Here is a 13034-nt window from a genome sequence, read left to right as displayed (position 1 = left end):
AACTGATCCAATGATTTTTGAGAACACTTTGTAAGTATACCCAAAGGTCAATCAAACTCTGCATACTCTTTAATCCAGAAATACCATGATTAGGGCTATATTCTAAATAGATCATAAAAAAGGGAAAAAGGACTTGCTAGTACCAAAAAAATATGGTAAATATTTGGTGGTGGCAAAGTATTGCAAACTTAGAGGATGCCCATCAATTGGGAAGGTCTGAACAAATTGAAGTATATGAATGCTATGGAACAATATTGAGCCATAAGAAATGATGAGCAAACAATTTCAGAAAAAAAAAAAAACCTAGAAAGACTACAATCACCAACACAATTTCAAAGGACTCATGATGGAAAATGCTACCAACATACAGAGAAGGAATTGAAGAAGATTCTCCTGCAGCCGGACTGGAGCAGAGCAGAGCAAGCAGGGCAGAAGGCCAGGCCGGAGCTGGGGAAACTGAAGCCGAGGCCAAGACCAGGGTCCCAGAGACATGTTCCTGGTTAATTCATTCCTGGGCGTTAAGGGCGGAGGCGGCGGGGGCGCAGGCCGAGCTCTTGAAGGGCTGCTCAGCAGTGGTGGTGGCGGCAGGGGTGGCATCAGCAATGTAATCGGGGGGGCTGCTCAGTGGAGGCGGCGGCAGCGGGGGCAGTGGAGGCAGGGGGGCGCTATGGGCTTCCTAGGCGGAGTCACCAGTGCCATCAGTGAAGCTGCAGCCAATTATAACCCAGAGCCCCCGCCCCCTCGATCCCACTTCTCCAACATCGAGGCCAATGAGAATGAGGAGGTCTGGCAGTTCAGTTCAGGAGGTCCATCTGTTTTCCCAGCTGGCAGGAGATGACATGGAAGTCAGTGCCTCTGAACTCATGAATATCTTGAACAAGGTGGTGACTCGACACCCTGACCTGAAAACTGATGGTTTTGGCATCGACACCTGTCGGAGCATGGTGGCAGTCATGGATAGTGACACCACTGGCAAACCTGGCTTTGAGGAGTTCAAATACCTTTGGAACAACATAAAGAAATGGCAGGCCGTCTACAAACAGTACGACCTAGGCCGCTCAGGGACCATTGGCAGCAGTGAGCTTCCAGGAGCCTTTTCTGCTGCAGGCTTCCAGCTCACCCCGAACTCTACCAGATGATCATTTGGAGATACTCAGATGAGGATGGGCATATGGATTTTGACAACTTCATCGGTTGTCTTGTGCGTCTGGACTCCATGTTCCCTGCCTTCAAGTCTCCGGACAAGGATGGCAGTGGTCAGATCCGGGTGAACATCCAAGAGTGGCTGCAGCTGACCATGTACTCCTGAGGACCGTGCATCTATCCACCTGACTGGTCATCAGTCCCCCCCCCCCCCCCCACCACCACCTAGGACAGAGATTGCCAGGAAGCTGTCCCCCACCCCTGCCCTGCATTTCTGTCATTCTCAGCCTAACATGGGAACCCTTGGGTGAAGGCACCACCAGACGCTGAGGCCATGTTGTCCTTGGGGTGCCCCTTCTACCCCTGACTGTACAAATATGACCACCACCCAGAAGCCCCTGCTCCCCACTCGTCCCCAACCCTACCTACCGAATGTGCCCCCCCAGCCTCCTTAGAAATACTTATGCTGCAATGTGCTGCCCCTCAACTCCACCCAGCACTACAAGCTGTAACATGCCACCCACTGCCCCCAAGCCCCTACAAATACACGTTACATGCTTTAACATGTCTGCAGGTGCCATCACACACATGCTGCCCCCACAAGACTCTTCTGGTAGTGTGCCTTCTCCCCTCCTCTCTTGGGTGGGCCTGGGAGCAAGGGCAGGGATTCTGGGCTGCCCCAAGCCCAAAATAAACAGTGGTCACAAGAAAAAAAAAAAGAATTGAAGAAGATTGAGTTCAGATTGAAGCATCCTAATTGTCATCTTATTTTATTCATGCATCCCCCCCCCCTTTGGTTCATTTCTTTCACAAACTAATAATGAAATATATTTTATCTGATTGCACATATATAACCTATATCAAATTTCTTACCATCTTAGGAAATGGGGATTGGAGAAAGGAAGGGAGAAAATTTGGAACTCAGTTTTTCATAATTTATTTATTTTTGTTATATTTCAATTTATTTTAAACTTAATTTCAAAATAAGTACACACATACATAGATAAGACCATATTATGCTTATTTCCACTTATCATCTGTTTCTTTGAAGGTGAATGGCATCTTCCATTATAAGTCCAAGTCTTTCACTATTTTTCTAAATGTAAAAGCTTATCATTTCCTACAGCACAATGATATTTTAACCCAATCACATCCTATCTGGGAGACTGTCTATGAGAGGTTTGTTTTATATTTTTAATGCCCTAATTTTTTTTCTACATTCCCTCTATACTTGGTCACAAATATTTTATTCAAACAGGAAAATTTTAACTTAAAATTATCAAAATTACCTTTTTTTTTTTTTTTACGTGAACACTGCTCTCACTTTATAAAATGGATTATGGCTTCATAATAGTGAATCCAGTTCCTTCATATCCCCTGCCTCTAACCTTACCCTCCAAATATTTTGGTCTCCTTTTAGTCTTTTTTGATGTCTCATAGAGTCAAAAGCTTCCAATAACCCAATTACAATTTTAAGGAGCCATTATCTTCAGTGAGCTTTTGTATCTCTTTTCTCCATTTGGCCAAATTTACCTTTTCAGGATTTCTTTTCTTTGGTGAACTTTGTGCTTCTTTTAACATTTAGGCCAACTCTGTTTTTAAATTTTTATTTTCTCCATATTTTTGTACCTCTTTTTAACAAGTTGTTATTTCTCTTTTCATAATTTGCATGCATCACTCATTTCTTCCCCAGTTTTTCCTTTATCACACATTTCTTTCTTTAAAATTTCCACAAATATGTGTTATACTTTTGTCTTATTAGCATTTCTCTTTGAGCCTTTGCTAGTAGTAGTTTTCACATTCTTGTCTTCTGAGATTGTGTCTTGGTCTTCCCTATCACCATTGGAGCTTTTTTGTTTAAGTTCTTTTTCATTTGTTTGTTTGTTTACTTATTCATTCTCAAGATTATCTAGGCCAGCATGTGTGCGCACTGATGTTTGTGAGCATATTTGCCTTTACTTTTGATATGGAAGACATAAAGTTTTCTCTCAATCTCTCTGGGTGGGTGAGTGTGTGTGTGTGTGTGTGTGTGTGTGTGCGTGTGTATGTATGTAATCTTATACATATATGACTGTCTATCCTAGTCTTGAAGGTCCAGTCTCATCCATCTTCCAGGGTTCTCCAGCAAATTTAAGGGAATTAAGGGATATCTGGGCTCTCCACCAATGGTTCTGGCACCTACAAAATGTTTTTTTTTTTCTCAAGAGTAACTATATATCCCATTTACTTCAATTGTACATAATAACTATCTTTAAGATTATCTTTCACAAAGAGGTCTTTACTTCAAAATCGTTAAAGATTAATATAAAATCAATCTGTAATTCATGGGAGGCATAGTCCTTTCTTTTCCTGAAAATTCTAATTATTCTTTTTTTAAATTGAATTTTATATTTATTTTTACTTCAGATCATTCATTTCCACAAGATTTTGAGTTACAAGTTTTTCTCCCCATCTTTCCCCTACTGAACACCCCAAAAGAGCAAACCCACTTTAGACCCCCTCCCCCAATCTGCTCCCTACTATATCCTACCCAATCCCCCCTCCTACTTTCTAGTAGGGCAAGATGGATCTCCATACCCTAGTGCCTGTATATCCTATTTCCCAGTTGCATGTAAATAATAATAATATTAGTAATAACAACAATATTAATTATAGTAATACTACTAATAATAATTACAGTAACCCACCCTTACTGGGAAGATAAGCAATTCAATATAGGTTGTACATGTGTAGTTATGCAAAATGTTTCCATAGTAGTTATGTTTCCATAGTAGTGAAAGACTAACTATATTTCCCTCTATCCTATGCTGCCCCCACTTGTTCTATTCTCTACTTTGATCCTGACACTTTAAAACAAAATTTGTGTTTTTAACTAGCTTCCCCCCTAACCTGCCTTCCCCTCCATCAACACCCTCTTATTCCCTTCCCCACTACTCTCCTATAAGGCAAGATACCCAATTTAGTGTGTATGTCATTCCCTCCCTAAGACAAATTCAATGAGAGTAAGGTTGACCCACATTCCCTTTGGCCCTTGTATTCTTTTTCTCCATTGTCCCAGTTATACTTTGTCTCTTCTCTATAATATAATTTACCCCATTCTGTCTCTCCCTATGACTTCTCATTATATTCTTCTCTTACCTCTCAATTTCACCTTTTAAATATCATCTTACTATTCAATTGATCCTGTGCCCACTGTCTATGTATACACACACACACACATATACACAATCACATTTGTATTCATACTCAAATATACACTCCTATATAGATATATATTTATGTATACATACATACATGCATGCATACATACATACATTTATATTTCCTTCAACTATCTTCATACTTAGAAAAGTCTTATGAGCTACAATTATCATTTTTCCATATAGGCATTTAACAGTTCAACTTTGATAAGTTCCTTATGATTTCTTTTCCCTGTTTACCTTCTCCTGCTTCTCTTGTTTCTTGTATTTGAATGTCAGATTTTCTATTAGACTCTGTTTTTTTCATTATGAATGCTTGAAAGCCCTGAATTTCATTAAATGCTCATAATTTCCCCTGAAACATTATTGTCAGTTTTAATTGGTAGGTGATTTTTGGATTTTATCCTAAATCCTTTGACCTTTGGATATTATATTTCAATTCCTTTGATCCCTTAATGTAGAAGCTGTTATCCTGATTGTGTTTCAAGCATATTAAAATTGTTTCTCCTTGACTGCTTGTAATATTTTCTCCTCGATGTGAAAACTCTGCAACCTGGCTATAATATTCCTAGGAGATTTCTTTTTGGGATCTTTTTCAAGAGGTGATCAGTGATTTTTTTCAATTTCTATTGTGTGCTCTGATTCTAAAATACCAGGGCAATTTTCCTTGAGAATTTCTTGAAGGATGTTTTCTAGGTTCTTTTATTGTTTATGGCTTTCAGGTAGTCCAATTATTTTTAAATTATGTCCCCTAGGTCTATTTTCCAGGTCAGTGGTTTTTCCAATGAGATATTTCACATTCCTTTTTTTTTCCATTGGTTTGGATCTGTTTAATACTATCTTGATTTCTCATAAAGTCATTAGATTCCATTTGCTCCAGTCTCATTCTGAAAAAATTATCCTCCTCAATGAACATTTGAAATTCTTTTTCCATCTATCAAATTTGGCTTTTTAAGGCATTCTTCTACTCATTTGCTTTTTGGACCTCTCTCTTTGTTTGAGTTAATCTATTTTTAAGGTCTTATTTTCTTCAGGCAGGTTGTTGACTCTCTTTTCATGATTTTCTTGCATCATTCTCCTTTCTCTTCCCAATTTTCCCTTCATTTCTCTTACTTGATTTTCAGAATCCTTCTTGAGATCCTCCATTGCCTGTAACAAATTCATATTTTTCTTGGAAGCTTTTGGTGCAAGAGTTTTGACTTTGATAACTTCTCCTGGTTCCATGCTTTGATCCTTTTTGTCCCCCCTAAAGGAATCTAAAGTTGGATTATTATGCTTTCTTTGCTTCCTTTGCTTGCTTATGTTGCCACTCAATTGCTTATCTTTTGAGCTCTTTGCCACAGTAGACCTGTGCATCCACAGGAGAGAACTTTGCACCAAATACCTGGGGTTTTTGCAGCTACCAGATCTATTAGGAGTGTGCCATCTCTACAGTGTCAACAAGCTCTGACTCACTGGTCACACACATCAGGACCACCACCAAAGACCATGATCCAGATGCAAGCAGGTTAAAGCAAGATAAATTACCCTCTGAATGGTCACTTGACCTTCCTGTTATCTGCAGACTGGGAGCTCTGAAGCAGCCATGTAGAGGTGGCTGCACAGCGGTCACACCTCTGCTGCTTCTTCTCATTCTGGGAGCAGAGGCTGGACCATGCCTCTCTCTCCCCCAGTTCCAACAGAGTTCTACACTGACCTTTTACTTTGTCTTTGGCATTTATGGGTTGATATTTCTGGAAACCACTACAGCTGCTGGTGATCCACTCTCCTGAATTCAACTCTAGCCACTGCTGCTCAGAGCCGCCCTGGGGCTAAAACCGTGGGCTCACATTGGACTGGGCTCGGCTCCCAGCAATCTTCAATGGACCCTTTCTGCTGGCCTGCCAGACTGCCTACAGGGGAAGATTTGTTTCTCTCTGTCACTTTGCGGATTCTATAGCTCTAAATTTGTTTAGAGTCATATTTTATAGGTATTTGAGGTGGTTATGGCGGGGAACTCCAAGATTTTTCTTGCTTATTCACTGCTATTTTGGCTCTGCCTCAATAGTCATTCTTTCTTAAACCATTTTAGTTCTGGAAAGGGAAAGGAGATTAGGTTTACAACTTATGTAACTGCATATTAAATATAGTCATAAATAGAACTCTAAAGCTCTCTTCATCCCTAGCTCCAAGCACACTGACTTTTTGGGATGTCTTCCTGGAATCCTAGCTCCAAGGTTTCCATGGCTAAGATTCCTGCTTCAAGTGGTCATTAACCCTTGCATTTGAAATTAAGGACAAACAAAACAAATCTCAGGCTCATTTCTTTTGATCAGTGGGGTCAAAGGTAGATCAGGGGAACAAAGGAAACCATCCTTTTCATTCCCTGGTGTAGTTTGTGTTGCCATTTCTGTGAGTGAATTGTGGTATTCACTCTTTGGGAGAAATAGAAAATAGAACTTAGGAAAAAATTCTGAGTCTGACCAGTTTTAGTGATACTACCTGTTTTTACAATGTATCCACTCAAAGGAGGCTACTCTTACCCATGTTGTGAGGGAACTCATGTAAGCAGTATTCATATTTATGAACTGGGAATGTTCAGAGTAAGCCTCTTCTATATATATATATATATATATATATATATATATATATAGACATATATATAGTGTATAATATACACACATGTATAGAAAACAGAGACAAATATGTAGTTGTCTCAGTTATACTATTTTAAATTCTCTTGGCTTTTGTCTAGAAAATCATTTTATTAAGAAATAATTTAAAAGTGAATATTTATTGTCCTTTTTTATTTACATAAGCTTTTTTTGTTTAGAAGTCAATAAAAATATGTCAGATATAAAAATAATTGCAGATTAGGTTGACACTATTTACAAAAAGAAAACCATTATGAAAAATAAAGGTACAGATACTTCATGAATAAAATTGCCCAGGAAGAGAACAGATTTATAAATGGCTTCCTTTTCTTTTTCCTTTACTTTATTTTCAAATAATACCTCATTTTAATTGATAACTTTTAAAATTTATGTCACCAAAATTCCCCCACTATCTCTCTCTCTCTTCACTTTCAGAAATCTTTCCAATGTGATAATATTTTAGAGGAAAATATAAGACTTATCAATATGTAATAGTTTAGGATTATTTTGTTATTTTCCTAATGTTCTTCCAACTTAGTCAAAATGAATAATTTCTTGAATCAATTATGATAGTCTTGTAATAGTAAATAGAGAAGTAGTTAACACCTTGTTTCAGCTATTGAATTAACACCTTGTTTCAGTTCAAAATTATTTTGAGTCTTGCTTGTATCAAGTCTGTTAAGAAATAGAATGTGTGAACCCCACAAGTTGTGAACTCCTGGGGAAGAGATAATGACCATATATAAGGTGAGGCTGAGGCTAGAGAAAGAAGAACTAAGAAGAGAACTCTTGTGGTGGCAGAGTCAAGAAGGAGAAAACTTGTGGTATCCCTGCACTCTGTTTGTCTGTTCTGTCTGTGTTGATGTTCATTTGTGAAACTTTGTACAGAAGCCTTGCGACCTTACTGGAAGCCCTGAAAGAAGATTTTCTGGTTGTCTGATTACATAAGTCCTGGAGGAGTGATTTGGAGTTCCTGGGACTGTACTAATGATTTGTGTTCAGTTCTCAGAACTTGTTTGCGGGCTGTGTTGATTTCCATGTTGATTTTTGTGTTGATTTCTCAGACCTTGTTTGTGGCTATGTGTTGATTTCTATGTTGATGATTTGTGCTGACCTCTTGGCCCTTGTTTGTGCATCTGTATTGATTCTTATGTTCATGATTTGTATTGATCTCTTGGACTTTGATGGATCTGTGTTGATTTCACAGGCAGGTAGTGAATTAATGATGGTGCTGGCAATGTGTATGAATATTATTGTGACTCTGCTAAGCTTTGTCTTCCCAGAAACAGGAAATGTGAAGGACTTGCTGTGGACTGGACACTGTGAGCTTCAATATAGAATAGAAACTGGACAAGGAATTGGATGGAGATCTGGATAAGGAGCTGGTCTAATAACTAGGAGTTGGAACAATGGAAGAGAAACCATGGAAGCTGGAGTGTGGAGAACTTTGACTTTTGTACTTTGTGTCCATTAAAGAGACAAGCCTCCTTAAGGATGAATGAATTAAGGATTTACTAGATGAAGGACTTACTAAATGAATGCTATCTTTTGTTTAAAACTATGTGACCACTTTGGTGAAAACGAAGGGGCCATTTTAGTGGTAAGTTGTGAAGCTGCAAAATTCTTAATGATGTACTTTGTTTTCTGTGAATGTTTTGCATTAATTTACTGTTAAATTAAAAGAGAGTTCACTATACTGTGTAATCAAAACCTTTAAAAGCTATTCACACCAGCAGTCCTCTGGAAAGCTGCTCATGCTTGGCTTTACAAGTCTACGTAACAATATATTTTTGAAAAATCAATATTCATTAATGATATTAGTCTAGAGGTCTCCTTGTGTGATGTTTCCTTCCTTATTTTTAGATAGTGGGTCTACATTTGGTTTTTTTTAAACTGTGATAGAAAAAAATATTTCCCATTTCTTGAAAAAAAAACCTTATGTAGTACTTATGGCTCATTTTTTGGATGACTCTGTGAATCCATCAGGACAATGAAATTTCATTTTTATTTTCTTTTGAAGTTTCCAAACATGTAAGTTTACTTTTTTCTCCATTGCATTATTTAAGATTTCTTTTGGCACCTTTTTAATTTGGTGACTTTATATGTTGAATGTACAATATTTCTTCAACATTCATGATTTTGTCTGCATATTGTTGTGTTTAACACAATCTGAAAATTATTTTAAATTCTTCTCATTTTGTTGTGATTTCACCTCATTAGTCTGCTATTTTGTTGATTTGATTTTCTATTTCCTTCTTTTCAGTCACATAGGCAAAGGGTTTGTCAATTTCACACCTTTTCCTGATTTTGTTGATACTTTCTTTTTTCCTTTCTCCTTTTTATCTGGTTATCTAATTCTTCTGTTTTTTTTTTCTTTTTCTCAGGTAAGTAGTCAAAAAACAACACCAATTCACCTGCAGTCATGGTGTTTTGAAGCTAAGTCCATGATGTTGATTCATGCCTTATACTCTACCATCACTTATATTTGATTTCTGCTTCACTTTTTGTCTCCTGGCACATTTTGGAAGGTATGTCAAAATAGCTCCTCCTTTATGCTGTTAACTCTATCTTTCTAGATTCTCTCCCTCCCCCTTTTATTATCCACTATAATTTATTATTTTTTTTGGTGCCTTCCTTGGTTGTTTATTTGATTATCTTTCTTGTATTCCAATTACCTGGCAGATTTTCAAAGAAATTTTTTTCTTAGGTTTCATTTACTTTCTAGTAATGCTTCAAATTTCTCTTTTTAATGAATGTCCCTCTTTTTTAATTAATGATTCAAATTCTTGGTGCCTTTGATCAGAGAGATAGCTTAAATTGTTTCATATCTTGTGCAAAATTCCTATTTCAAGGAGGTTTGAGAAGGTGTAAAGGTCATAGAAAATGTCTAGTATTCTAACTTGTAAGCTACATGACCCAGCAGTGCATGCATAGGACATTCATAGCAATCTGTACATTTTTCCTCTTCTTATCATTAGTAGCATCTAAAAACCTATGTTCTCTATACTCATATCCTAGTGTGATAGGATGCTCAGTGAGAACTAACATCTCTGGCATGAGGGCTTGCTGAACCTACCTGTAGGATGCAAAACAGCTACTTTCTGGTAAACTGTCTTGGTAGATGGGATAAAACAGATTGAGGGTAACTGAAAAGTCTCAATTCCATTGATGAGTTAGGGGGATGTCTACCCCAATCAAGTGAAGACTTCTCCTGCTGTAATGGGCATATAACAATAGTTTATTACAATGGCATTAAGGCAGTTGAAGCAGGTGCTGTGGAACACTCAGAGCTTGATCAGACACCAAAGACATTAAGGTATCTGTTACATTCCAGGACATCAACAGTAGCCTCAACTTCTCTCTTACAACTTAATTTCCATGACTCTGGAAGAAAGAGTGAGGCTGACAATTTTGCACAACACTGCTTGACTTAAACCCAGTATGTACAAGTGAAGACATCACTCACATGACGTCACTGATCCTCTCCAAAACAATGGACAAAAACCAATCCCATTGTGATTCAGGATTACACTATTTACTAAGGTGCAAGCAATATAAAATCTCCTATATTTACTTGCAGATCACAAAGCAAATCTTAATTATTTTATATGGTCAAGCAAAATATATCTTAAAAGGATTTAAAGTGTTTCCCATATTTGTGTTAAAGTCATATAAGATTTTAAAAATGATCATATAAGATACCATTAGAGATACTTCCACAGTGATAATTATTCAATCAGTGATCATCATTATGTCACTCCAAAACAAATTAAATAAGCATTTGTGTGAGGTCGTACTAGGCTCTATAGTAAATAAGCAAAACTGGCATAATATATACTCTATGTACTCGCCAGGTGTTTCTATTTACATAAAAGACAATTGTGACATAGATTAATGATTAATAACAATCAGATCAAAAGTTCAAAACACTATGTGATGTACTTTGTACAAAAGCATGATACTTATTCATCTTATTGATATTGGGTTGAAGAAAATTCAAGTAATGAAAATTATTCATGCAAGTTGAAAGACTACAGGCCAAAAAGATTTTATGGAGGAGGTGATGACCCTTGCTTTCCATCCCTGATGGCCAGTCCAGGAGCCAGGAAGACGTAGTCTCAAATCCTAAGTTTAAAACCAAGAGTAAGTCACTTAAACCTTAAATCCCCCCTGGCAATACCCCAAGAATATAAATTTCAAAAAATTTTGAGGCCCATGGAATTTCCATAAAGTTCCCTGTAACAGCGAAATTAATATTGTATCACCCCAAAACTATAAAATATTAAGGAGGCAGTGCTTTAGAAACAATGGGAAGGAATTGATCTTTAAGGTTCTGCCGCCAGAAGTCTGGAAATTTTGAAGAAAATGTATAAAGTATGTAACCTTCTGTTGGAAAGAGAGGGAAAGAAAAGCCTCTCCCCTTTCTATTGAACTGCTAACAGATATTATGAGCAAGATGACATTGTTGCAAATGAAAAATTTAAGAGACATAATTTCTATAGAATCAATCATTTTATTAGTTATAGCCAGCAAATAAAAGGATGGTTGCTTGACTTTCTCTTTGAGTCAAAGACCACTAATGGAGGCCTCTTCATATGTAGATACCCTTAGAAGAGTGGGTTTTCCTGGTTAACAATTAATGAAAGAATGAATATTATAATGAGAGGTGTGTTCTATTCTAATGAGGGGCTGTGATTATGATCACATCACTCTCTGGGGAAAAAGAGATTCATTTCCACCAGACTATTCCCACCTCTGCAATCTATACAAATGGATCAATCCTCCATCCAGTCAGTCAAAAATGAATGTTTGCAGGTTAATAATTAATAATTTCACCTAGATTAGATTCTCTTTGTTAGCTCTTCTTGCATGGAGTCCTAACTGTGATCAAGAAGCATGTACCCCAAGGATTTGGGCAATCTAATCTATCAGCAATGTCCTTCAGTTGTTGACTGAATAATTTATGAGTGCCTGATTACTGAATGAGGAAATAGAAAAGGGAGAATCTCAATTAAAAACTGGTTATTAGTATGAGAGTAACAATCATTTTCTCAACATCCAGTTTTAAATCAAACTTAAGTTTGGTATTTAAATAATTTCAATATTTAATCTGACCATCCACAGCTAAAACATAATGTAATGGTTAGTTCTGGACTTTAAAAATTGAACTAATAAATAATTTTTTCATCAATTAATTAGTCTGATTCCCCATTCCAGTCAGTTAAATATAATGCATTTAATACACTGGAGGAACTGTTTTTATATATAGTAATTGTTTATGTCTTTTTATATATTTCAAATCTTAATTCCTTATGATTAAATACATATTGTAATTACTAGAATACAACTTTTAAATCACAAAATCAATAATGAAACAGACATAGATAATAACTTAAAATATTTGAACTATCAAAATATCAAATCTGTTGTCACCCCAGATCCTTTCTTAATGAAATGTGACTTCTCTTCACTTGTCAAAAAAAAAAGAGTTAATACCATTGTTTCTCTCAGTAACAAATTTTTTCTCAGAAATTATCTTCACATGATAAAACTGAAAATAACTTCATGAGAAAAGATCTCTCCCCTCCCTTTTTCTTTATTTTCTTTTTTAAATGCTTTATTAACTTCTGATTTACATCATTTGTTTCCACCAGATTTTGAGTTACAAATTTTCTCCCTGTTTTTCCCCCACCCATCCCCCCAAAACAGCAGTCCCACAGGATATCCCCACCTCCAATCTGCTCTCTCCCATATTTTCTCCCATACCCGTTTCGAGATTTCCAGTGGATCTCTATGCCTCAGTGCCTGTATATCTTGTTTCTTAATTACATGTAAGATGGTATTAATAATAATGTATATATATATATATATATATACATACACACATACACACACAAACACACATATATATACACACATGCACACACACACACGCACACACACACATTATATATATATATATATATATATATATATATATATGAATATTTGATTTTAAAACTTTCAATTCCAAATTCATTCCCTTTCCCCCCTGCCATGCACCCCCACTGGGAAGACA

At 36.8% G+C, this 13034-nt stretch overlaps 1 pseudogene; it reads left to right on the top strand.

Moving 5' to 3' along the window:
• Positions 1 to 396: 396 nt before the first annotated feature.
• On the top strand, positions 397 to 1632 carry LOC138161255 (calpain small subunit 1 pseudogene; annotated as a pseudogene).
• Positions 1633 to 13034: the final 11402 nt, after the last annotated feature.

The sequence above is a fragment of the Petaurus breviceps genome, unplaced genomic scaffold, assembly GCF_028583685.1.
Source record: "Petaurus breviceps papuanus isolate PSGF00001 unplaced genomic scaffold, PetGlider_PUasm1.0 184, whole genome shotgun sequence".
Taxonomy (NCBI): Eukaryota; Metazoa; Chordata; class Mammalia; order Diprotodontia; family Petauridae; genus Petaurus; species Petaurus breviceps.
Note: the sequence above shows the minus strand (reverse complement) of the source record. Positions and strands in the feature narration are given on the sequence as shown.